Source organism: Gallinula chloropus (genome assembly GCF_964237585.1).
Source record: "Gallinula chloropus genome assembly, chromosome: 1".
Classification (NCBI taxonomy): domain Eukaryota; kingdom Metazoa; phylum Chordata; class Aves; order Gruiformes; family Rallidae; genus Gallinula; species Gallinula chloropus.
The window spans coordinates 120,078,249-120,104,815 of record NC_140085.1 but is presented as its reverse complement, the minus strand read 5'-3'; the positions used below and the strand labels follow the sequence as shown (position 1 = coordinate 120,104,815).

The 26,567-nt window shown below is 39.9% G+C and overlaps 1 long non-coding RNA gene across 1 annotated transcript in view; it reads right to left on the bottom strand.

The window, feature by feature from the left end:
- Nucleotides 1-1,310: 1,310 nt before the first annotated feature.
- Nucleotides 1,311-26,567, bottom strand: part of LOC311197679 — a 38,325-nt gene continuing 13,068 nt past the window's right edge. The window contains exon 4 of the long non-coding RNA XR_014617653.1: nt 1,311-1,380. This is a non-coding gene — a long non-coding RNA (uncharacterized lncRNA). The remainder of the gene's footprint in view (nt 1,381-26,567) is intronic.

Here is a 26,567-nt window from a genome sequence, read left to right as displayed (position 1 = left end):
CTGTTGTTAGAAGACAGTACCAACATCCCACAACCAGCTTGTCATGACTAGAGATGGTTTTAACAATGAGAACAGAGAAACATCACAGTTAATTGTAAAGTCACACATCTTTATACCTCTTGCATGCAGCACCAACATCTTCCGAAACACCGCATATGCTGCTAAGAAAAAGTGTGTCTCAAATAGTTTTTATTTAAATACTGCAAAATAATGGACAGGAATAAGATTGGCAGTAAAATATGGAAATTTGCATGACAGCTTTTCAAAGTAAAAATCTTTCTTCAACCCTAGATCGCGTGGAGTTTTTCAGAGCTTCAGGTGGGAGCTGGGAACAGTCACCTGCCTTTTTGATCTTAAAAACTCTTGAACACATCTTTCAGGATGAGTATTCAAAATTTTGGAGAGCATCTGAGACCTTTTTATGAGGAGAAGTCATGGTAAGGCAGAACACATTACATAGCTATGTTTAAAGAGAAGGAAGCGTGGCACAATAGCCGGGCATATAACTATCTGAAAAAATGCTTTTATTCATCACGCTCACTATGTATTTTTATTTTGCAATTTTTCACTTACAGTAAGTGTACTCAATACTGGTTTTGTTTTCTAAGACATTATACAAAAGGAATTAGGGAGTCAGAGCCCTTTGAAGCACCCTCAGCACGTGAGAAACCTCTTTCACCATGTTCTTAGATACAAACAATGAAAGAAAAGATGCATGGAACTGAGAGCACTGGAACAATCCTCCGCCCCAGTCATCTGTTTAGCCTCTGCTCTGTATGTTTGGGTTCAGGTCAGCGAAGCTGTAACTGCTTCAGCTGCTGCACATCTCTGGGTTGCACATCTCGGATTTTTAAAGACACGTTTAGCTACCAACGCATGCAAAAGCAGCTACCCAAGGCTGAACTGAGTTTTTATCCTGAACTGTTGTACTGGTCCTTTAACTTTTTATGACTCATAGGTTAAGTATTTGGGAATTCCCCTCTAAATACGAATTTGACACACTTGCATTATGGAAAGTTATTTTATTCAAAAAGTAACAGAATGCAACATTCATGCAATACCCAGGACTATATTTAGCAACACACATTGATCTTTTTTTCCAATAAAGCTTCTAATTAAAGACAGAGGTTTTTTGTATTGGTTTTTTTTTTCTTTTTTAAAACAAGAACAAGACTGAATAGCAAAAGTAGCAGCGTTGAAACAGACAAACAGTGTTACACACTCAAGCAAGTCAGGAGGATTTTTTTTCTAAACTATGCAAACAATGTTAGGGCTGTTTACCTCCCCGCATCCCCCGGATCCCCCAGCTTCTCCCTTACCTGTTTGCTGAAGCCCCTTCTTGGTGGGCTGACTAGTCATCAGCGATCACCTGACTAAAGCCTGGAAAGAAAAAAAAAATAAAATAAAATCAGCTGACCACCCTTGCTCACTGGCTTTCAGCTTAAATACTCCTCTCCGCAGCACTTTGTCATGTGAGGCAGGACAGAACCAGCTGTCATTGCTTCAGAAAAAAAAAAGGGAAGCGGGCCCCTCCGTTTCCACCTCCTTCCTTCCTCCTCTCTCTCACTCTTTCCTATCTGTCCCTGCCTCCGACCTCCTCCCTCTCTCATTCTTCCACTTTGCTCATTCACAGCCCGCCCGGCCGGCTGGGGTCTCCCAGGGGAAGCCACATTCCTCAACGTACAAGCATTTCCCCTGCATCTTGAGGTTTCTCAACAAGCTGCCTACACACTTCTGCTGGGGAAGGGGGGAGAGGAGAAAGAAAGGAAGGAAAGGAAAGAAAAAAAAAATAGAAAAAGGGTTGTTTTTTTTTTTTTTTTTAAGAGAGAGAAACAGAGAAAAGGCACCACATTCCACAACCCTCAGTCAGCCCTGGCAGGCTACGAGGCATTTTCAGTCACACAGCACAAAACGCATTAGTCAGAGCTGAAAGACCACACACTTTGTACCACTACCACGCTAAGAGAGAATGGTCTGAGCAGAGCTACAGGAAAAAGGAAAGGAGGGGCTCCTATCAGCGCTTCCATTTTACGTGGGGCAGCTACCTAAACGCATGAAAAATTTGCAGGAAAAGGCCCAAAGTCGTTGTTCCCGGCAGAAACAATGTGAACGTGGGCAGTGGGGAAAGCTGCCCGCCGACGGAGCGCGACCTTTGCCGAAAGGACTCCCCCCTCCAGCAGAATGTGTTATTCCAAAGACTGCAAGACATTATCTAAATCAGAACTTCTATCTCCCCGATGGTTTGTTCGTAGGAAATAGAAGCCTAGAAAAAGCGAAAGTAATACTGCATGATTCAGATTCCCCGAAACCACATGTACTTTCAGTTCAAACTTTTGTCTTCCTCAAGGCTCCTGATAGTTCTGCAGCTATAGCCATCTATGGAGTTTTCTTTCCTCCACTTGCGCGGTTTCAGCCCACCGCGTCTGCGGAGAATCCGCTCGGCGAGGAACGAGAAGAGGGTTCAGTATAAACCCCCCCCCTCCGTCCTAATCCAAATGACCTAATCGCTCATCTATCTGCTCGCTGCTTCCGTCCCCCCAGCGCACACGTGTATCTATCGCTCAAAGGAATTTTAGGAGTACGTATATACACCACTTAGGAGAGAACACCCCTTTTTAAATCACCCCGGAGAGAGTGAGTGCAGAGTACTGGAGGAGCACATGCCTCTGCCCACCCAAACCAGTACCACTGAGTCCCCAGCCCCGAATTCCCCGCTATGTGCGGGGACCGTCCCCAAGGCACCCCGCTAGGCTCAGGGGACCGTCCCTAATGCACCCTGCTTGGCTCAGAGGCTTAAGTCATCATCTGAGAAGTGGAGGAAGGCGGGGGGGTGGGGGGGAAGAGGGGGGAGAACCCTTAACCGTCTGCACTGGAATTTCTCTTTAGGAAAGTCCATGCTTTAATGAAAGACTGATATAGATACCACAAAGAAACTTTTATTTCTGTACGCACATGACTCAGATACATTTTCTGTGTGGGTTATGTGGTTATGTTTGTTTGAAACAGGTTTTTTTTTTTTTTTTAAGATGAAAGAGACCTTTAAACAGTCATTTTCAGAGAAGGTTGATGTGTTTATGTACAACCAGTGTTTTTAAACTGCCTTTTATTGCACAATGCTATACAGAGCAGACGCTAATGTCTGTTTTCATTATAGATATAATTTGCATCTAATATCAAACACATTAATCTGTAAAAATATTTATTTTAAATGATTTCCCTAAATAGTTCCCAGAAAAGTAAACACACCGAATCCTTCAGCAAAACAGACCCTCTTAGTTATAATACTGTTATTCTTCCCCCTTTCTCATTTTCTTGATCATAAAAATACATTTACTTAATGTTATTGACTTAGATGCATTAGTTTATAAAACAAATGGTAGCTGCTGCTGTGTGGTATTTCGGCAGAGGAAGCCTATCCAGAACTGCCTCAGAGCCCGAACACTGTCGCCATTATAACAAAAGCATTAAAATGAATAATTCATGAGCAGAGGGAGTACCCTACCATTAAAAGGCACCGACTCTTTCATGAATTGTCCAAAAGCTACCCCTTTTACTGCCCAGTTCCTCTAGCTACTTAATTAATCTTATTTTTTTTTTCTAAAATGAAATAGAATTAGTGATTAGCAGAAACACATGGACCAGTTTTAGATTTTCCTGAGGAGCAAGAAGTGAAAGCTGAGAGGTGAGCTGGGGGGGAGGAAGAACTGTTTATATTCTGTGATGGATATATTAAGGAAACGGGACTTCAAGAGGCTTTTCCAAACTGCGCTTTCGCACCTTGAAAAGGAAGAACAGAGCAATCTGTCGGCACCTTCCTTTTCGGATCCCAAAACATTATGACCATTCTCAGGAATTAAAAGGCCTCATTAGAGAGTAGTGCAGAACTCTTCTCACCTAAAGCCTCAAGAAGACTGAATGGTTTTCTCCAGGTCATACAGAAAGGCTCGGAGACTGAGGCATGAGAAGAGCTTCACACCCTGATTACCAGACCAAAAAAGTTGCCCACCTAAAGAGAGAACCTTGCTTTACACTAATCAGCAACACAAAGTTCAATACTTCTGCAAGTTTTAACCTCATAAAGTGAGCTGTGATGCACAGATATTTTCTGCAGGAATAGGGAAACAATGTGATCCACTAACCCAACTTCACACAAGAATAATTTACAAACTTGGGTTTTGAATAACATTTTTAAAGTAAATTGGGTTAGAACAGCAAATTATATCTGTTTGTGTTTCACTGCTGCAGGAAAAGCACGGTGCCTGGAAAGAGATCTATTTATAACGTACATTTTCAAACTTTTCAAGACATTAAAATTGGGTGCACTAAAATCAATAGAGTTCTCAGATTTCATCTGAAGCAACATCTAGTTCTTAAAACAATGAAATTCAAGAAATTGTGTCTCCAAGTCATTTTGCCAAAGGCACAGCATTCTATATGGTTGGGCAAAAGCCATCTTAAATGTGTTTGTGGGACCCACTTAAGCGTCCTTACTGTCTTACATTATTGGGATGTTTTCAAACACAATTCTTATTCCAAGGTTCTCATTGCAGCAAGTTCACCTGTTGGTAGCAAGCTGATTCATACTGAGATACAAAAACAGGTCTCCAAGGTAGAATGTTACATATGGAAGTAATCAGGTGTAATTTTGCAAGACCAGGCGCTGTTACTGGTCAGCTTAGTGATGATCCTGGGCTTTTTGTTTTAAACCAATCTGCTTTTTTGCAGACCCCTAGCAGTCACTTTTTTGATTGTGACTTTCCAACTTCTACATCTCAAAAGAACTTTTTTTTTTTTTTTATGATTCCAATAGCATCTGAAAAGGATGCTGTCCTGATCTGGTATTAGATGGAAGGCTTTTGATCTTCCAAAGAATTGCCCTTCAGTCAACTCAGTGCTGCTCCCACAGCAAGTCCTTACAGGAATAAGGAAATACTCTTTAGCAACTAGAACAATCTGTACAGTTAAACATATTTTTAGTTTGAAATCCCCAAGGAACTGTGAAGAGAACTGAGCTATAAAACAAATATAAAACCCACGCTTGGCTGTTAGGTATAATTAATGTAGCCCAGCTCACAGCAAGCAGGTTTACAGTAACTAGTAGATTATTTCAGCACAAATGACCATTAACAGTTTGATAACTTGTAGCAGGAAGAAAGAGCAAAAAACCACAGAATAGTTATGAAAACTTTTCAAGGATGGCATGAGAGTTCACTCTTTCAAAAAAAATATTGTGCCCAAAAAAAGCAATAAAAGGAAGAAGAAACGCTATGAACATTTTGAAATTTAACTTCTTTTAAATAGCTGTCTTGAATCAACATGCAGGAAACTGTCTCTGTTGAGGTAAACTAGCACAAGTATGCCTGCCACACCAGCAACCTCCACCAAGGCATCCAGACTAGCGAGTCACTACCTATGCACAGGTGTTGTTCTGGAGAAGAAGCAGTAAGTGCAACCAGGTCAATTGGCCTTTTGCTACTTAGACAAGCAAGGGAAGCTGTACCAAACCACTCTTTGGTACAGTAGTAGGGATCACACTGGTATGCTGTTCAATGTGCACGACTCAAAACTACATTATGGCCCTAAGCAAGAACGAGTGGAATTTTATATATAAACACACAGCAAAGTAACGGTCAGGTAACAATCAAACACCAAAAATAATCAAAAACAACAACAAAGGGAAAATAAGTGTTCAACTACCCAAGGATAATCCATCTGATCACAGTATCCCTAAAAGTCTGGTCAGACAACATATAGAAATTTATATCTGGGAGCTCAGATATGCTTAGAGAGTTTGGTAATTGTTTTGCCTCCAAACATAGCTGTTTTCAAAGAGTCTATAAATTGAGTAGACATGTTCTACAGGGCAGTGGCCTTCTCCCATACTAGCTGTTGTTTATTTGTATCAGCAAGGATGAAAAGGATGTAGATAGCACAAATACCGGAACTATTCAGAGCCCTTTTGGTACTACAGAGGAACAGTACAATTATTAACTATGTTTTTTAAAAGAAATAATACCTTTTAAATATTAAAGTAAATTGATGTTATAAATTACCAATAACTTTTAGAAGACATTTTGAGGACTAAATAAACAGAGGCAGATGGAAGGGTAGTGAAAGGGAATGGAATTGTATTTCTACCTTCTTCATTATAAGAGATATGGTAGAGGATGTGTTCCACCACAACTAAAAGGTCACAGAACAGTCAAGGCTAGAAGGGACCTCTGGAGATCATCTGATCCAACACTCCTGCTTAAACAGGGCCACCTAGAGCTGGTTACCCAAGACCACATTAAGGTAGCCTTTGAGTATCCTCAAGGATGGAAACTCCACAACCTCCCTGGGCAACCTGTGTCAGTGCTGTCACTCTCGCAGAGAAAACAGTGTTTCCTGATGTTCAAACAGAACCTCCTGTGTTTAAGTTTGTACCCATTGCCTCTGGTCCTGTCACTGGGCACCACTGAGAAGAGCCTTGCTCTGTTTTCTTTGCAGTCTCCCTTGTGATATTTATATGAATTGATAGGAACACACATCCCCACCCTCCCCTGAACTTTCTGTTCTCTGACTGGCACTCCCAGTTCTCTCTGACTTTGCTAACAGGAGAGATGCTCCAGGCCTTTCAAGAAGTCAGTCAAAGTATGCATTTTTTTTTTTTTTTTTTTAAGGTGGACACTCATGCTTTCATTAACAGCATTATTTCTTACTTTCAACTACAGGCTGAACTTGATGAAAGGTTTTATATTCCTTCTCTCCTGACAAGGAATCCCTCAGGTTCATTACTCTCTCTCAAATGCTAGAGTTATTCCCTGGTGTAGAAGAGAGAAGATTTCTGTGACAGTTCATTTTTACTCCCTCGACAATGTCTGACTCCTACAGTTTTTCAGCATTTTGGGAGAGTGGACTACAAATAGAGAACTTAAAGAAAATAATACGAAAAACGTTTACATAATTAAAAATAATAAAGGTGTTCAGTTATATGTTTATAGGATGTTATCATGGTGCTTTTAAACAGAACAGAATCAGCAAGAGCACTCTCTGAGTTTGACTGATAAACTAGTAGCATCTCACTGCTGTCTCTGAAGCTAAGGAGAGTAGAAAATGTTTTCTTTGGGGTCTCATTATCAGACAACCTACTGCCAAATGGGCTGGCTTGTTACCAAACAACTTCATTGGTACAGAGGAAATGGTAACAACAAATTCTCTTCAGATTTTACAGCTGTGATTCAGTTCCTCCAGTCCTGCAGGCACCTGAAACCCACCCTAAGGACTCCAAATGACAATGTGACTTTTATTCACGCACATAGTTAACGAAGTTAGGCAAGACGTGTGTGTAGAGTGACACTTAGACTTCTGTGCTGCTAATCAACAATGAACCAGTCCAGAGAAGACAGAGGTCGAGAGTGATAGGGAAGAAGAATTAGTTGACTCGAGCTTTGTGCTCCAATTTGCAAGCAACTTCTTCCTTTCCTCCTCACTGCAGTAAGCTTTCCCTTCTTTAAAGGCAAAAAAATCTCTTTATTCACTCAAGCATATATGTTGTCCCAAAGCAAGAAGCTATTACCTTCATCGACAAACTAGAAACTGTAATTCAGCAAGGAACAAGGGCAAATCTATGCCATCCTACTGCTACATAAAAAGGGAAACTAAACAGGAGACCAAGTGTCTTTTCTTAGAACACAAAGTTCACTGAAAACCCTTCAGATACTTGCAGCACAAAAAAATATTCCAAAATATAACAGGGTCCTGCACTTGTGCCTCATACCAGCAATGAAATTTCATAGAATGTCACAAAAATAATTACATTACCAGTACTTGGATTTTCCTCCCATCTTTTCCAATGTCCTCCATATTTTCAATTCCTGTTTCTTACCCCGAAATATTTACAGACCCATAGCATTTCCCATTTAAAAGAAGAGGGGAAGGTACCTTCAAATATTTCTCTTTTACCATCACTGCACAAATGAAAAATACAAAAATAAAACACAAAACCAATGAAAAGCAGTTCTAGACCAATGCATCTAAGGAAAAGACAAACTAGATTGTGGTTCACAGAGGGATATCAGAGCTCTGAGCAGACTCCTCAGGCACTAGCAGCAGTGCAAGCCTATTGGCACGTATCAGCAAAACGATGACCAGCAATCAAGTGCTCTAATCTCTGAATTTATTAGACTAAAGTGTCTTATAGCTATTCAATGCTATAATTTACATGCAGAAAGTCACTACTTAAGAATTAATTAATTTTGCGTGTACTGGTGCTGTACCACAAAATAAAGCATGTTAAATAATATCAAAAAGGTCTTAAAAAAAAAAAAAAAAGAGAGAGAGAAAGAAAATACTCTGGTCTTTGAGAAACTGCCTTTTTTTTTCCCCCTCCAAGACATTTCAACAGCTTATTTTAAAAAATCATTCTCTACAAGTGTGATGCATTAAGTAAAATTCAAATAACTCGTTCATAGTTTTCATGGCTAGAAGCCTAACTTTTTCCATAGAATGTCACTAGTTAAATTAAGTCACATTCAATTTGAGAATCACAGGAAAACCAAAGAAAGAGGGGACCTTAGCAAATGGAATGAAAGCTTTCGAGCAAGGGTGTAGAGGAAGAACAGGACAGAGAGAAGGAAGACAGGTTTTCAGTCTTATCACATATAAAGTTTGCCTATTCTGGTCTTCCAATGCACCTAACAATAGGATTGAGATCTCATGACTTCTACAGAGATTACCTCAATTACTTTCTAAATCAGTCTTTCAGGTTGATAGCCAGATGGAGGCACATGCGGACTGACCCAATGACCAGCTTTTAAGAACTCTTTTTAACAGGTTATAACAGGTAAACTTTATCACTGAATTAGCATTCCCAGTTACCTAATGTTTTTATGGAATCATTAACAAAGTAAAAAGGCATACAGGCCTGTAAAATACTAGTACTTCTAAAAATGTCTGACGCACCAAAAGTTATCTCCAATAGCATGAAGGTGTGCACTGAAAAGGCAGATGATGCCAGACTGAAGGACATTTGTGCAACCTTAAGTCCATCTTCCTTTATGTGTGCACACACCATAATAACAGCCTTCAGTTACTGTTCAAAACCTCGAGTTATTTTTTCTTGTTCATTAGTTGTTTGTTCAATGAGCAAAACTGTATTTTCGACTTGCTCTGGCCACCACATGACCGTAGACTTTCCTGCTGTATCCTATTCAACTCCAGCTTTGAGAAAGAGTGTGCAAGTTTCTTCATGGGCTTATCACCACTGTGTGTGTACTGTGAAAACGGCTTCCCTAATATTGATAAGCCCCATCTCCCTATGAAAAACAAAACAAGAATTGCCTTCATTTCACACCTGGGGAATTGAGGGGTAAAGAGAATAAGGCTTAAAGTACCACCGACTGTGGTCATCCAATTTAAGCCATAGCAAAGAAAATGAGAAACGCTGCCAGGTGACCAGGCGGAGCTGTAAACCGCAATGGTTCAGCGACTACTTCAAAACAACCTCAGCCGTCCTCACAGCAAGATACTCTGATGGCTTTTGGCTAGGGGGCAATCATCTCTGAGTAAGTCTCCAGCCAGGAGCCAGAGACCTTCAAAACGCAGCTACCAACAATGTCACTGAAGGAAAAGACTGCTCAGCACCACCCACAATCAGGCACAGCCAGACACTCCGAAAATGACTAGTGGGGAAACCAGCTTTTCAACAGCAGCAAAGGACTTGATGGAGAATGTGTTTCAGACCTCTATGGTAGAGGCAGGAAGACAGTCTCCAGGGTAGTTACTCAGTTGCCCATCCTTTAAGTCATCCTTTCTTTCCAAACCTCCCTCATGCACCACACATCTTTCAGGGTCTGTAGCTACCAAATTTGATGCAACCCATGGAAATCTGCCTGAGGCACTGAGTGGAGGAGAAAGTCCCTAGGAATAGGCATTATGTTAATGTGTGATTAGATCCTCTATCATGACTGTGTAAATCAGAATTACAGTGAGCTAAGATAGCCTTGCCAACGCTGATTCCAGCTTCTGTTTTTTAGCACCTGCTGTTACTATCTTATTATTCAATGTATTTTCATGCAATATATTTCTAAAACATTAGGAAAAAAACATAGAACAAAGTTTTCATAGGAAAGTGGCCCCACCAAAGCACGAAATGGTTGGATGCACACTGTAGGTCTTTATCATTTATACTAATGGAGGCAGTGACCACAACGATAAGATACTTTCATCCACATTCTTTTGACAGTGGGTAAGCTACAATTGGCCCCTGACAAATATGAAGAGATGTTAGGTTGTGCTCAGAAATCTTTGGCTCTTCATAGCAGAGGGGAGCGTACTTGACTCGCACACAACTTTTGACCCATCCCCCCAGCCTTGATATCTTCTGCTTTTATGCCCTTTGTTTTTTCCTTACAAGAGTTGCTCTTCATTCACTCTTAACCTTCCAAGCACTGTTCCTCATCATTATGTTCTTCTGCTGTGTCCAATTCCTCATTTCATCCCAGTCTCATCAGAAATCCAAATCCCAAATCCAATTTCCCTCTTGGGGCTTCTTGCTTAAATTTCCTATTTTCCTGCCCAAGTGGCCAGCCCCATCTCCCCAGGCAATCTCAGTTCCCTTCCTTCTCCATCTCAGGTTTTGTCCTGGATTTCTCTCCTCAATGCCATTGTCTTGGCATTCTTGCACATATGAACTCCAGCCTTTCAGTATACTCAGTCCCTGCCAGGACCATTCTTTCCCCAATTTGTACTTCGCAGTCCATTTTACATGTCCACTACATAAGTCAGGATTTCTCTGGCAAAGCTATAGGATTATCTTAAAGAGGTTCTTTGATCTCAGTTGAAATAGCCAGGGTCTGCATTACTAGGTTGAGCAGGTTATTTCCACGGTTAGGTGGTACTTGTCAAGAGCAAAATAAAAGGGTAATGCTCAAGTTTCAAATGACCCTTTCACATTACAGGCAAAACAGCAATAAAACTATATAAAATAGATTTAACCTGATAACTTGATTCCTTCGCCTTCTTACCTTCAACAAAATTTGCCCAAGGCAGAGCTATGACATGGAGGATGTGACATGGACAATTTATCTGGTGTGGTGGAGTCATGCTCTGAAGAAGAGCAAGCTCCTGTGAGTAGAGATACCATTTGTCCCTGTCTCTTTCCATCCTGTATCCTTCAGCATGTTCAATTCTGCTTCACACCCTCTAGAACAGGCATACATTTAAGCAGCTCGAGAGTTTTGTCTTGTACATCTATTTCCATCCAGAAGACTCAACTGATCCACAGAGATGGGTCTCAAGGGGCAGTCAAGCCATACAGCTTCTCAGGGGCATGGCCATCTGAGAGTGACAGGCAAATGAAATACAGTAGCCATGAAAAAAAACCCCAACAACCCAGTAACAACAAAAAATCTTCACTAAAAAGCCACTTCTTAACAGTTTCCCTTTACCTGGTTTTAGAGCACAGATCTGTCCCATCCCTGCCATGGGACTGCTGGGTCCCCAGCCCCACCCTTCCCAGCGGAGCGTTTCCGAACAGCTAGCAGGACACAGCGAGCTGGGGACAGCCCAGCCCACCCAGTCTGCATGCTGCATACAGCACCCCTCCATAAACATGGTGGGGGAGAGAAGAGGATCTTCCCAAATATCAAAACGGAAACTCTGAGCTCATACAGTGGTCCTCTACCTCCTGATTTGGAGGATCAAACCAACAGAGGTGTTTACAACTAAATCCTAGAGAATGTCTATAAGTGAAAAGGCTGTTTCCTAGATTAATTATATAGTTCAGCTTTACAGCACCACTTAAAGCAAGCTTTCATTATTTATTGCTATTTTTATTGTATTTAGTAATCATTTTGTATTATGTGTATTTGTGGAAAACGCAGCTATTTTACAGTTTTTAATATACTGAAAAGCTGACTTGAAAGTTTACAGGAATTAAATTATTTGGGTATAATTACACTTTCATTCTTTTTAAAAGAACTCTTAATCCACTTGACGAAAAAAAAAGTCTTTGTTTTAAAAAACAAAGAGACTGAGCCAAAATATGCAAGATATTGTACTGGCATTCCACTTTAAAAAAAAAGCTTAGTATATTTTTTCTAACAAAGCTTTCACAAACTATTCCTACTTTAATTAAATCTCTCTTTGCTGGAAACTAACAAAATGCCATTAAGAGCACAAGACAGTCATTATCCTTCAGTCTTTTTGCTTTTTGTATAATACAGTATTACCTAAGTTTCAGCAATTCTTGCTGCGTTATCCACCTCTCCTTTAAAGAAAATACTCTGTAACCATAGCAATACTTTCCCACTCTGGTATTATTTCCCACTGGCTTGTTCTAGGCTTTTGCACATAGCAACCACAGCAATCCTTGGTCCAAACTATCAACAACTTCTTGGCAACTCTTAACAAAATTAGATTATCTGTAAACTACCAAGTATGCAGCTTTACATTTTCAAAACAAGATTACTATGTACTGAATAGACTGAGTGTTTAAAGTCATAACAGCACCATGTGTGATACTCAGCATCACAAATTAGTAGGTATTGATATTCTAGATGCTATCTTCTGGTTTCATCATTCTATACAGAATAATACATCAATCTCTCCTTAGATAAAAAGCAAGAAGCCACTTTGTAACATCTCAATATTATGCACTGAACTCACAAGAGAACGTTAGGTTCGGGCTTCAAACCTACCCCATTTTTAAGTGAAGTCTGGTAGAAGAACAGTACCTTCTACATTTGACCAGCTGGACTTCAGGTTCACAAACATAGCACCAACTCCTCATGCTTCAGTTCAACCGACATCTGAGCGTTTCCATAGCTCATAGGAGTTGGAGTACACACTGAAGGAGTGGGTGAGGCTACAGAGGGCTGATCTTAGTCAAGTGTGTAACTTGTTAGCACAACACACGTAAGCAGCCACACTAGTGTGACTTACACCTTTAGTTATTTGTAGAAGGATGTGCATCAGAAGTAGAGCAAGTCCAAGTCAAACAGCCCCAGATTCCTTATATTATTTCACTACTCTTCATCATGTAATGACATGAAGCTTCTCAAGTCTGAGTTCACTATCAGTGCTCTTCTCGATTGCTGCTTTACTGTAGAATCTATACCTGAAGAAATTTTGTTTTCCAAAAAAGAAAAAGCACATGACAGATAAAGACCCTAAAAACAAAATCAAAAAACCCACTTAAAACTAACAGAGGTTAATTTTTTGGGAACACTTTAACAAGTTAAGAACAAGTTAAAAGAACAAGACTTTTAACTTGTTGCATAATATTCTCAACTGAAGTCCTAATACACTCTGACATTTATGTGAACTTTGTTACTAATTTAATTACTTTCCATAAGCTGAATAGTAGGGTAGTCAGTGAATCATGGTGAAGCAGCACAAAGCGCATTTGGGGGCAACAAGTGATTTAAAACGATAATGTATTACTGTGGATCCTCTCACCACACATTTGCATCCCACTAGAGTCAATAGGACTTTTGCCATTGACTTCTGTACCAAAATTTTCTCCCCATATTCTCTCATATGAATCACACAGCAGTTTTCCCTTCGGATGTTCTCTATGGGGGTAGTTCCACAAGAGGAATTAGATACAGAATCCGCTACACTGACAAATCACCTACTAAAAGAGACATCACCATTGAAGAAAAAGCATTTTGTGTCAGTCATGATGACAGAAACTACTAGAGGAAGTTGGATAGGTATCTCATAGATGTGTGTGTGTGTGTATATATAAGCATACATATATATATATGTATACACACACCCATAGATTTTTTTTAATATACACACAAAACATATAAGACACATAATAAAACAAATATTCTAATGGCCCAATACATTTGGGAGAGTTGGCAAAAAAGAAAAATAAAAAAGTTATTCACTAAGTAAATATTAGCTACCTAGGTTGTGTGCGCGCACGTGTGTGTGTGTGTGTGTGTGTGTGTGTGTGTGTGTGTGTGTGTGTGTGTGTGAGGGGGGTGGTTGTAAGTCTGAAATGCTAAAAATTAAAATAATAGGGAAAAATAATTTTATAGAAATGTTATTTCAGGAAGAAGAGGGAAGACTAGAGAATACCTTTCATGTCTACTGTTTTAAAAGTTGCAGGGTTAAAGCATATTCCAATTTACAGATACATCACCTACCCATACACAAGAGTCAGTTGGGGCTACACACTGAAGGAACATACTCTAGCCACGTGGGCCAACACATGATTACATTCCTGATAAAAAACATATTTTAAAAATATTATAGCAATGTGGTCTGTTTCTTCTGTTGTTTAGGGTTTTTTTTAGAGTTAGGTCTTTGTGCATACAGAACATAAAACAAGAATCTAGATTTTGAAAGAGAAAGGGAAAAGATATATAAATACTTGTACTTGTCTACCAAAAAACCCTAAATGAAGTTATAGCTTATTATGTTGGTACTTTGTCTATGAGAGACATATATTTATGAATAATCTTCATAAAATTTACTGAGGCTTTTTTTTTCCAGGTGAAAAGTTGAAATTGGTGTTTCCTATGATTTAACTAGAATCACTAAAAGATTAACAGGAACACAGAAAAGAAATGGTAATCTTGTCCCCAGAGAGCCTCCAAATTAAGACTCTTCTAACCAGCAGAGTACAAAAGAGCCCTATCACTGTACAGTAAAATACTACTTTGTACTTTATCTGCTGTTATGCTCAATTTGTGGGAGCATCTCCAGACAGAATCCTTTAACTGAGAATCACAAGTCATAAGCAAAAAAAGGAGACAACTTAATTTTCTTTTTCCATAAACAAAGGTAATAGATTTATTAAATTCTAATTAACATCATGGGGTTTTAATATGTTGATCAAACGCATCACGAAAAACAAACATTACTTGATTTGTTTAGTTTTAAGAGGATACAGTGGGAAATGTCATTCTAACCCATCAAAGATTTTCTGTATAAATTGCCTTAATTGGTCTATTAACAAATGCAATTACATTTTATTCTAAAATAATCAAATATAGTCATATTCTTCCCTTCTAAAACCCATTTTGTTTTGAAGGTACACATTTTGGTTAAGTTCTCATATCCTAAGGACCCTGCTTTCTAGATGTCATCATCCTTATTCCAACAAGTGTCAACTTTTGTTGACTCTGATTTACAGAGAGACTTCAGGGGAATGGAGCCACTGAGACTAATTTCATTTAAAATTTTGAAATTATGGCTCACAAGGCTTTTCTCTCTGGAAAAAAGGAGGCTGAGGGGAGACCTCATCACTCTCTACAACTACCTAAAAGGTGGTTATAGTGAGGTCAGGGTTGGTCTCTTCTCCCTTGTAGCTAATGACAGGACAAGGGGAAACAACCTGAAGTTGTGTTGGGGGAAGTTTAGGTTGGCTATTAGGAAAAATTTCTTTACTGAAAGGGTTGTCGGATGTTGGAACAGGCTGCCCAGGGAGGTGGTTGAGTCACCATCCCTGGCTGTCCTTGGTGACATGGTCTAGTGTTGGACCTAGTAGGGCTGGATAGATGGTTGGACTTGATCTGGAAGGTCTTCTCCAATGAAAATCATTCTATGAGTCTAAGAAAAATATATTTTTCCGATATGCTTATGAAGCATTTACTATATTTTTAAATAATAACATTTGGTCAAGATGCTCTTCCCCAAGACACAAGAAATAAGTTTGAAAACTTTTGCAAGAATTAAAAAGTGAAATTAAAAATAAATTATGTCACTACTTTCCCATTGGGAAGTCATATGAAAACAATGTATCTTTTCATTTGGTTTGTTTATGATGGTTCAGGTTGAGATGAATTTAGCAAAACTTCAAAAGTTTTGTTAATATTTTAGGTACATCTTGTGCCTCTTCTATACAAAGATCCTTAATTACACTCTCTATTTCTTGCATGACATTTGCCTTTCTTGTTCTTAATTTGTATGTTTAAGACTCCAAAATTCATCCCTTCGTAGGAGAAAATAACTGCCCAGAGGTCTATCTTCTGGAAGGGTTTGAAAATCTTATCTTTAATCTTTTAATGTTTTTTAAAACTAGTAAATAGTCTCTTGCTTTTAATTGCAGAGGCCTCATTACAGTGAGGTTTCAGACAATTTAAATCCTTCCCCATAAATTAATCATTAGTATTGTTTTAATGCTAGTCTGCTTAAAGGATTTTTTCCCCTTAGTCTTCTGAAGTCTCATAACTCTTTCAGAAAAATCAGCTGTAACTGGATCTCATACAGGGACAGCAAATGATCCAATAACCACTAGAAAAAATTAAGTGCTAAAGAAATCTAAAAGAAAGTTAGCTCTGCCCCAAATGCCTGATGTCTGTCACAATCAGAACATTCTTGGCTTAGAAATCCATTACTTCCAAAACCTCATTTGCATCCCATTCTTAGTGGAAACAAACCCAACAAACCAGCTTTGAAACCTGTACCTGAATCTCAGAAGGAAGATACAGCCTTCTTTGGGACATACACATAAACCACTATGGATGCAGTGATCCCATTAGGATGTATTACCACACAGTATCCAAGTTTATCAATCCTGGCCTCAATTCAAAAATGCAGTTAGATGTTTTACAAAGTGCTTCTCTAAACTGAGCCTTTAATGCTATTTAAACCAAACTTAATATAGAAGAAAGCTATGGATTAACTGGCATATCTATTGCCTTTTTGGTTTCCATCACTTCTGTTTAAGCACATTGCTCTCTGGGGAACATAAAAATTGGTGGGGGTATGTATGCATGAATTCCCAGTAAGCTGTGTTTGACCCAAAACTGCAGTTTCAAACACTAGACCATTCCAGACCTCAGGATGTCATATTTTCCCAGCCTCACATAATATATTCAATATTTAAGTCTCACTACCTATTACTTCTTAATGGTGGTTGTGCCTTTTATTGAATTCCTCACAGCAAATCAACTAAAATAGGCTTTGAATGACCACGTGGCTCCTGCAGTCGATTCGGAAACCCTGGAAATAAGACATACACTGACATTAGAGCACTTGGCCACAAAGTGACAGCTTCATGCAGGAATCCTGTGGTAGAGGCAGCAGTGCCAGAACTCAACACGCTCTCACACCACGTGATGTCTTCGCCATGACACCCCTCTCTGTCCTTGTCCAGTGCCCTACGTCATCCACACTCTCCCACTCTCGTGACAAGAAGTAGTTTAGAGATGAGGTGTCCCCACAGTACAGCACATGCACCATTAGTGGGATGCTGGCTACTTCAAAAACGATAAATGAGGGTGGCCCAGGCAGCCCAGTGCCTCCTTTGCAGCACATGGCAAGTTTTTATGAAGCCAAGAACTGCTGCCACACTGCTGGCTCACTGCAAGGGCACCAGAATAAATTAAAGGCAAGCCCTCCACACCTCTAGAAATTTTCTAAGGAGGGGGACACTAAACATACATAAGCCCAAGCTGGTGTTGTTGGCATGAGTGCTGTTGCCCAGAAGCGGGGAGATGCTGACTGAGGCAGTTGGCAGGAACTCCTGGGAGGAAGAGTTTGCCTAGGGCAGCCAAGGGTCTGCTACAGCTTGGTGCAAGTAAACCATCTCAAGAATACGTGTGATCATCTCATTCCCCTTCATATTCCCAATTCATTCCATAAATACCATTGTCAAAGGCGTGTTTCCTCTGGAAAAAAAAAAACCAAAACACTTGCAATTTATTAGATGATTTTGCACCAACACATATATCCAAGGAAGCAGAATTAAAGTAACACATACAACCTTGATTTCAGTGTTTGCCAGTTCTGTCTGCCTGGCTCTGCCCCCTTAAGATATCTTTTAAAGTACATTCTGTATGTGCAGAGTTTCTTCAACTTCAGAAAAAAAAAAAAAAAAGGTCAAACCAGACAGTCAAAATCCTTTTGGTGGCAACCTGTTGACAATTGTACACCCAAGAGACTGAGTTAGAGCATTAACACTCAGCTTTGTTGCTTGAGTTAATCAAAAAACAAAGCTAGCTGTGTGTGTGTCATCTTTTGCAGTGCCCCAGACTAGGAAACAGGAACCCAGGAATCTTGTGCTCCAGGCAGTGTGCTGGACACCAGAAGCAGCCAACAGCAAATAACCTCCTCATGGCTGTCCCTCACCTACTCCCATCTTGTTGTGTTTACCACACTGTCTTAGTGTTTCCTTTTGTGTTCACAGAAACTCTGGCACTATTTCTTGCCTGCTCATGACAGAACTGCAGCCAACCCTCACTCATTCATCTTCTGCTGCATGATGCTTAGGAGCCTACCAGTGGCATCCACAGCCATGAAAGGGTCTACCTTACCTGTGCATCCCATCCTCCAGCTAAAATCAACAGGACATGCTGGTGCATTTAATATTAGATGTCCTAATATACAGTAGTACTTAAAATACACTCACATACTTGGTCTTTCTTCAACCTCATGTTTTCTACATATAAAAAGTCTTGGCTCCCTTTATTTTTACGTTATTTTCTGCCCTTCTGTGCCAATCAGAAGGCACTTTTGCAATCAAATTGCTCCATATTCTACAGTATACAGATTGAGGTTGTTTTATTTGTTTGAAGGAGAGGAAAAGAAATAATGTCTTCCAAGTGGTGCACAGTGCAGTTCTGGAGTCAGGGCAATTAGGTCTACAGCTGACAAAGGAAAATGAGTTCAAATCCCAACTGAAGAGAGCACATAGAATGAAGTATAATGCAAGAATGACTTTTCCAGTAAGATATCAAGATGTTCATTACTTTTAAATCTAGAAGTATACAGAATTTTTCCTCAAGCAATCCATTCACTCTTTAACTGCTTTCAGAGGTCTGAGTAGTCTGTGGATGGAGCTCACCTCCCTGACAGCACTGCCCAAGCTTTCACACCCTGACTCCATTTTTAGATTCAAGTTCTAGTATGATGTGCTATAAATACTCAAAAATTCAGAGTAACATAACTCAATAACACTGCAGGAGTTGATCATGTACGCTCGCACCATAGTTCATTATCACCTTTTCCCACTGCCCTCTCCTCTAGAAATTGAGTTTGTCTCTAGCAGAGCAATGTAAGCATGCTCCTTTTCATTTGCATGTGACCCAGCCTTCTGTGTACACACCGATACACTGTACAGTAGAGGACAATCCACCACACCATGACTATATGTTGCAGTCCAAGTCTTACCAGATTGTAAGACCTTGTGCCTTGTTCAGCACCACTCTGGAGCATCTCACCTGAACAACCCATGCATGATGGAAACGTGCTGTTCATTTGTCTTGGTCCCTTCCCAACTCCCAATGACAAGATTGTTTTCTTGCTTTGCAATTCTGCCCCCTTTTCCCAATGGGAAAAAAAACCCTACTGAAAACCCACAAATGTAGCATGTGTCAGGTTTCTGAATCCCACCAACTCATCCAAAAATATTTGCTAAGGTAAGTAACTTGACATGGATGTCAATAGGGTGGGCCAGAGTCTCTTCAGTGTTTCCCAGTGACAGGATGAGGGAGCAATGGACACAAACTGGGACACAGGAAGTTCCATCTCAATGTTAGGGACAAAAATTCTTCGCTGGGAAGATGACAGAGCAGTGATGGTACAGGCTGCCCAGAGAGGCTGTGGAGCCTGATTCTCTAGAGATACTCAAAACTTGCCTTGATGCAATCTTGTGCAGGCTGCTCTAGGTGATCCTGCTTTATAGCAGGGGGGGTTGTACTAGATGATCTCCAAAAGTCCCTTCCAACCCCTATTGCTCTGTGATTCTGAATATCCCAAGGGTACAGATAAGGGAGTCCCAGAATTCCCACTGAAGCTTCTTTGTCCAGCTTCCAACATTCCCACATCAACTGATGTTCAAGGCCACCTGACAAACTGGACTAGCTGAGGAGAAGAGGTAGTGGCCCCAGCCTCTCAAAACCCCACTGCAAGATCAAAGAAATGTAACAACATGGCAGCACCAAACACCAGGATGCTATGTGTCTTACCCCAGCACTGCATACATCTTGTGAGACCCCAAGAACCTTACCCTTCATTTGCCCATGGGGGCTCCAAACATCATAGCAACACAAATTCACATGAGCACAACACAGTCTGTGCAATTCCTAGATGTTCCCTTGAAGCATCAGGCTTCCTGAACACACATTACATACCACAGACTGTATCCCCATCTACTTTCTAGGACGGGAAGACAACTGCCAGGAACAGGCAATTACTGCTAAGATAATTTACACTGCTTATAAGCAGCCTCAGTTATCCCCAGCAGCAACGCATGTATAGATCAGGAAGGGACCTACACAAACTGGATGATGCTGGTAGTGCCAACCCATGTGCAGGCACAGTGTTTCTTGAAGAACAATACGTAGAGTGACAACAGCAGGGAAAACAGTGGCAGTAACAGGCTGCTATCTCCAAATTCACAGTCTGCATTACAGAAGCCTTTAGGGAAGAGGATTACATGAACAGTCTTGTCAAGCCACGTATAGACTTCAGCAGCTGACAGCCCCAGTCTAGTTTATATTGGAGAGGAATAGAGAATGTAATTTTGTATTAAAAACTCTTTAGGATGAAGCTCTACAGTCCTGTTTCCAGAAGCATAACTTGTTATGGGGAACCACCACATACCAGGAATACTTAGTGGCTGCCAAAGCTGATTATTCCAAAACATAAGAAGTTGAAAAAAATGGTTTCACATGGACATAAAGTGCACATGCAGGGGGAGCTGAACAGCCCTGGGATGATACTGACCTGTCAGTTGTCCAAAACTGATCAACAGTTCCAAAACTATTAATATAAAAGGCAGCATTTCCTTCCCTTTCCTTCCATACCCTTCATATCACAAGAATGCTGTTTGCATCTCCTCCCACATTTGTCAGGCAGCTCTGCTAGGGCTTCTAGGACACTGCACAATTAAGAGTCTGATACTTATTTACCTATCGTTGCCATTATCCAGAACATAGAGACAGGGGGACATACTAAACCACTTATACAAGAGAAGGAGCTTTAGAAGGCCTGATTTAGTCTGGCTGGGTTTAGTTACAGACTACCAACCACAAGTAGAAAGATCTGCCAAGATCAACGAGGACGTAAAGGACCTGTGGAAGAGATGAATGCCTGCTTTAATTTAAAATGACTTTACATTTATAAAGTCATTTCAATAAACTAGAACATTAGCAGAGAGTTATTCACCCTGTAAGCAGCTCTGTGCAGGTTTTGAAAGGCTCCAGAAAGGGATTCTATAAAAACAGAGTAACCTTGGTTTAGTATAAGCAACTGTACACCAGGGACTTAGCTTGTAAGACAACATCCTGAAACATAGCTTACATATCAAATATGAACAGAAGGCATGAAATGCCAAACAGGTATTTTAACCCTCCCCAACCCAGATCCAGGAGACCAGTGACTACAAGGCATCAGGCAAAATGGGGCAGATCCCAGAACAACTTAATGGAAAGACAGAAACAGAATGCAAAGAGGCAATATGGGGAGAGGGGAGTTGCCAAGAACTCCTAGAGTCTGTAGGGGAAAAACAAAGTAAATATTTTTTGGTTTTCCCTATGTAAGAGGAAAGTACAGTCTGACTTAACTGCAAGGCACGATGTTAAGTGTGAGTAAGCATACATGTAGATGACTCGTTTTTAAATAACCACAAAACAAAAGGAGTTAGACCCCAGCTGCATATGCAAATAACATATAGTGATGGCAAACTGCAATGCAAATGCAAGGTCATACTCCTCTAAACACAGAAGGCTGGTGCATGTCTGACACCTGGGACCATAACCTAGACAGCAGCCACTTTCATGGAGGTGTTAGATCACTGAAGAAATCACTTAAGGTGTGATTGCAGACAGTGTTATGGAAAAAGAGAAAGATAAAATGATTAGGGCAATCCCTAGACACCTAACAAATAAGCTTGCCTACCTAGTTTGTTCTGTGTATGGTGAGATCAATACTAGAACAGACAGACATCAGAACTATATGCAGAAGGTGCTTTAAAAAAAAAACGGGTAGAAAAAACACCAAGTGATTTAAGGAATAAAAATGAAGTGTCTTCAATTGGGACTTAAGGATTTAAGTCTGCATAAATTATCAGTGAGGATAATTTGTTTGAACAGAGTACCAGGCCAAGTGATGGATTCTTTGTTATGCCCTTAAGTTTTTGCACGATATTGAGCACAGTAGAATCATTGCTGAGCACACTGCTGTGTCCTTTGGCATGCAGGAGATTTCAAAAGACAGCATGAAGATCTTCCTGTCCTTGAAAACAAGATTCAAAGGGCTCTGCAAAAGCTGAAGGCAGATCTAAAGAAAATACCGAACATTTTAAACATTTACTATTTAAAGAAAACCACTTCTAAAGACCAAGTATTAAGAGTTGGAAAGCACAAGCATCTCCAAATGACAGGTAAGAATGACAGAAGTTTTAAGAAATAATTTCTATGAAATATTTTGTGCTCATTCTGTAATTGGGGAAAATTCATGTGAATGTCAGTCTCACCTCCTACCAATTATGACCAAAACATTGCCTTTTACTTCCCATCAGTGACATATGAGTACTGGCATTTTTATTTCAAAATCTGTACATGAGGACAAAGTGAACCTATTAGTAAAAGGTTGTGGTTAGTTAGGTAAACTCCCCATGGTAAATTTAGTTATTTTCTGATCTCACAACTTAGTAAGACAGGAAAATCTTCTGCTAGTGTCTACCTTCTCTACGTATGGCAACTCATTTCAAACCAGGAGGAGATACAAAAAGCTCCACTTTTGCAATAAAGTAATTAATCACTGTGTTTTAACATTTTTTCCTACTCTTGTGTCACTTTTTAAAGGAATTCCCCATGTTCTTCTTCCAAACTTACATTTTAGGTATAGATGTTAATAATGTGCTTAATACAATTGAATTATTTAACTCTATGCCTCACAAGGCCATGCTTCTCTATACATAGTCACATACTTCTGCCACCCTCGATCCCCTCCCAGCATATGTGGAAAATTTAACACAGCAAAAAATATTAAAAAAAGAAAATGAAGATACATGTAGAAATGGCGGGTGGGGTTGGGGGAAAAAGGGGAAGGGTGTTAATTAGTCAAAAAAAAAAAAAAGACTAGCCAGGTCAAACAGCACAAATATCAAATGCACTCACATTAAAAACTGAGAAATGCAATGAAGTTAATCAGCCTATCATTCAGGTTTCAACAACCGGTTTCTATAGGAACTACATGAGATACAACACAAAAGTTACAAATGTGTTTGAAATTTGCCTTTAAAATACACAAGTATATACATTTGAAGTAAACTTTGAGTGAGATTAAACAAGCTGATAGCTGATATGATGGGAAAGAAAAAAAACCCAGCAGATTAGGAGAAACCAAAGGTACACAGCAAAGGCTTCATATATTGTCAAGTTATTTTAGAGCAGAGATACCACTTTCATCTAAAAGTCCCAAAAACCTATGCCTTGTGAAGTATACTTATACCCTTAATAATAAGCAATAATTGATTTAATAATAGCCTGGATGCAGACATTATGAAACCACACACAAAGGGAAAAGGGAGAAAGTCTCTTGAGGTTTCAAAGGTAGCCCTGTCCCCATAGAACTCTCAGCTTTACAGAACAGGAATTGAGATGGAGACATACCGCAAGAACTGAATTTCTTGAGTTAAAATTAATTCAGTGACAAGCTTGTAACAGCACCACATAATATTTTAGGCCTGCACCAGCTTCAAAAAGTCTGTTCAGTTAAGAGAGAAATACAGTTTCCTACATGGCAAGACAGGAAAGATTTTTTTAGAGCTATGATAAAAAGTAATTACCATATTATGAAGCCAATGACCCCAGCCACTGAGCGTTTACAGTCCAATCATATGCGAGGCACCCTGGAAAAATCCCAGCTACACTGTCTGGATTCCCTAATTCCCGACAGTCACTACAAATGGAAACACAACTTGAGCACTACAATGTTTGCAGGATGTATTTTGTATCCAACATACGCAGTTTAAGCCAAGATGAACACCCAGGCCCCGTAACTTAACAAAACAGTGCAATTCTTAATAATTTATCTTATCTCTCCTCTCCCGATACATGCAGGTACCACGGGCAGGGAAATCTGGTTCTCCAGCAGTGGCCACCCAAGGCGGCTGTGCTGCAACTCCAGGAGTCAGCAAGGGGCTTATAGGGCTGCAGTAGCAGCAGAAGGGATCCTTCAGCTGGCATCATCTGCAGAAGTCGTGGCTTCCTCTGGAGGGCAATTCAGGGAAGGGAGGAAAAAAAAAAAAAAGCCTAACTCTCAGAATTGCCCTAGAAACCCCGATAGTTTTCCATTAGCCAGGGAGGAAACATAGGCAGTATTTCCCACTAGACCACGGCTAGCCTGTGTGAATACCCCAAAGTCATCAAAGCTAATGCCCTTCAACTAATAGTCCAGCAGAAAATAACGCTGCCTAAAAAAGGGAAAAAGTCTGGCCTGACAAAGGGGAAACATAATGTGGATTTATCAGCAGGGGGAGGAAAAGGATGATAGTAATCAACACTTCAGGAAAACCAGCTTGAGAGAGATTAACATTCAGTATCGAAAGAAAAAAGAAAATTACACTGAAGTGACCGACTTTGAAGAGACAGAAAGTGCTAGATTTTCAAGGCATCACACATCTTTATCAGTGAACCTGGAGGAAAAATTAAGTGACTGAACCGTAACTGAAACTAGCTTCTTAATATAAGAGAAGGTTCCTCATAAGGGTCTTGGAGGCTGGTGATGGAAAATGCAAAAGAACATCTGAGACAACTCAAGCAGGCAACAAAAAAATCTATGAAAACTATTAACAAGACAGCAGCATTTCTTTCATTACACAACCAAGAAGTCCCACACAAACACCACTCAAGGAATGTCCTGTGGCATTAAGAAACACTTGGGCTAGGAGATAAGGCTTTTTAGCAGTTCCAAGACACTTCTGTATAAAATAACAAATCTGAGGAGTGAAGATCAATATCACTTTCTGAAGAAAATATTCCCCAGCTCAAACGCAGACAATTAGATGGACATATTTTGTCAGAGTATGAACACTGCATAATAATAGGAAAAAACCTCAGTGAGCAGGCAGCAATCAAGATTCAGATGAAAGAAGGAATCATGTGTAACAAGACTCATTTGACAAAATGACTGTTAAATGGACCTTTTTATTATTATCTGTTTGGGTATTCAGTCATCATGTCTTTTGCCTGGGCTACCTTTTCCCTTTGAGAAGTAAAACAAACAGAAGCTTTTGTGGCACATAACTTTCTCCTAACTTAATCAGTAAAATGAAATCAAACTTAAAGTAATTATTGAACCACTCACAGTTCATGAACAGCTCAGCCAAGTATTTAAGCAAGTAAGTAGTTCATTGGGCTTCAGATCTTTATGTGCTTTCTAAGCTTTGCTGAATCAAAGGACCTATACCAGTCTTCTTGGAATGACTACTACCTTTTGAGGTTTCAAAATTCATTATGAGCACTACCACCACACTCACCCATGCCCCAGCCCCACAAATGCAAAGCAATCCCTGTTTTTAGGTTGAAGTTTTCTAGGTTTGTCTATTTAAAAAAATTAAAATATATGGTTCAAATTGAAAGAAAAAAGAAAGTATTTATTGGCACTGAAGGACTTTGTGAAAGAAGATCTTTTTGCAATAAATTCTGGCAATTGTTTTTTGGCTGTGTAGGGCAATGCTGGAGGTCAAACTTTAAAGTTACTATTTTAAATAGAAGATTCCCTCAGTAAGAGCTGTGTGTTTCATCCAAAGGAAAACAGTCCAGTGTTAAATCACTTTAAGAGCACTGGGGAGAGGAAGACAAAAAGAAAAAAATAGATACACAGAACAAATGCCATAGAACTCTTTACAGAAAGCAGCAAGCCTTCAAGCCCCGAAGAGTTACTTAGTTATTTATCTCCACTGCATTTGTAGTGTCCCACTTCAGGTGAACACTCCATGGCTCAGTGCTGAAATGGGCCAACTTTTGCATGTTGGATTCTTATTGTACAGCTAAGAATTAACATTTGGCAGAGTTGTGAAACACAAATACTCCCCCCTCAACTGAAAATAAAGTAATTCACACACACACATACACAAAACCATAACAAAACCCTACACACCCAACCAGTCATTTTTCCTTTTGTAACATTCACATATAGACCAGGTTCAAATAGAAAGGGAGGTTACAGTTCCGTTCTGCATCTTCCCACTCTCATCACCATCTACAAGTGTTAACTTGTAGTCCTGGAGTTTAAAAAAGGGACTGCTGCAGTGGAAGCAGCAATAGACAAAGATTTATACAAGATCATTTGGACAATGCTAGCAGATCTCAGGTTTTAGCTGGACACAGCACAGCTGCAGATCACTGGCAGCCTCAGAGTTAAAAAGTTAAGAAACATAAGGCTGATGAAAAGGATGAGAAAGCACATTGCTCCAGAACAGCTACTGTCTCTGGATGCTCCTTGAAATCCCACCTTGACAACGCTGATCCAAATGCTATATGAAATAAAACGCTCTGATATAAGCCATGCACTGGTGTTCCTGTTGCCCCAAAGCAGAAGCCATAGCCCTGCAGTAGACAGACAGGCTCCTTACCCCATCAGCAGGAAGAAGTAGGTCTCAAAGGAAGTAGTCC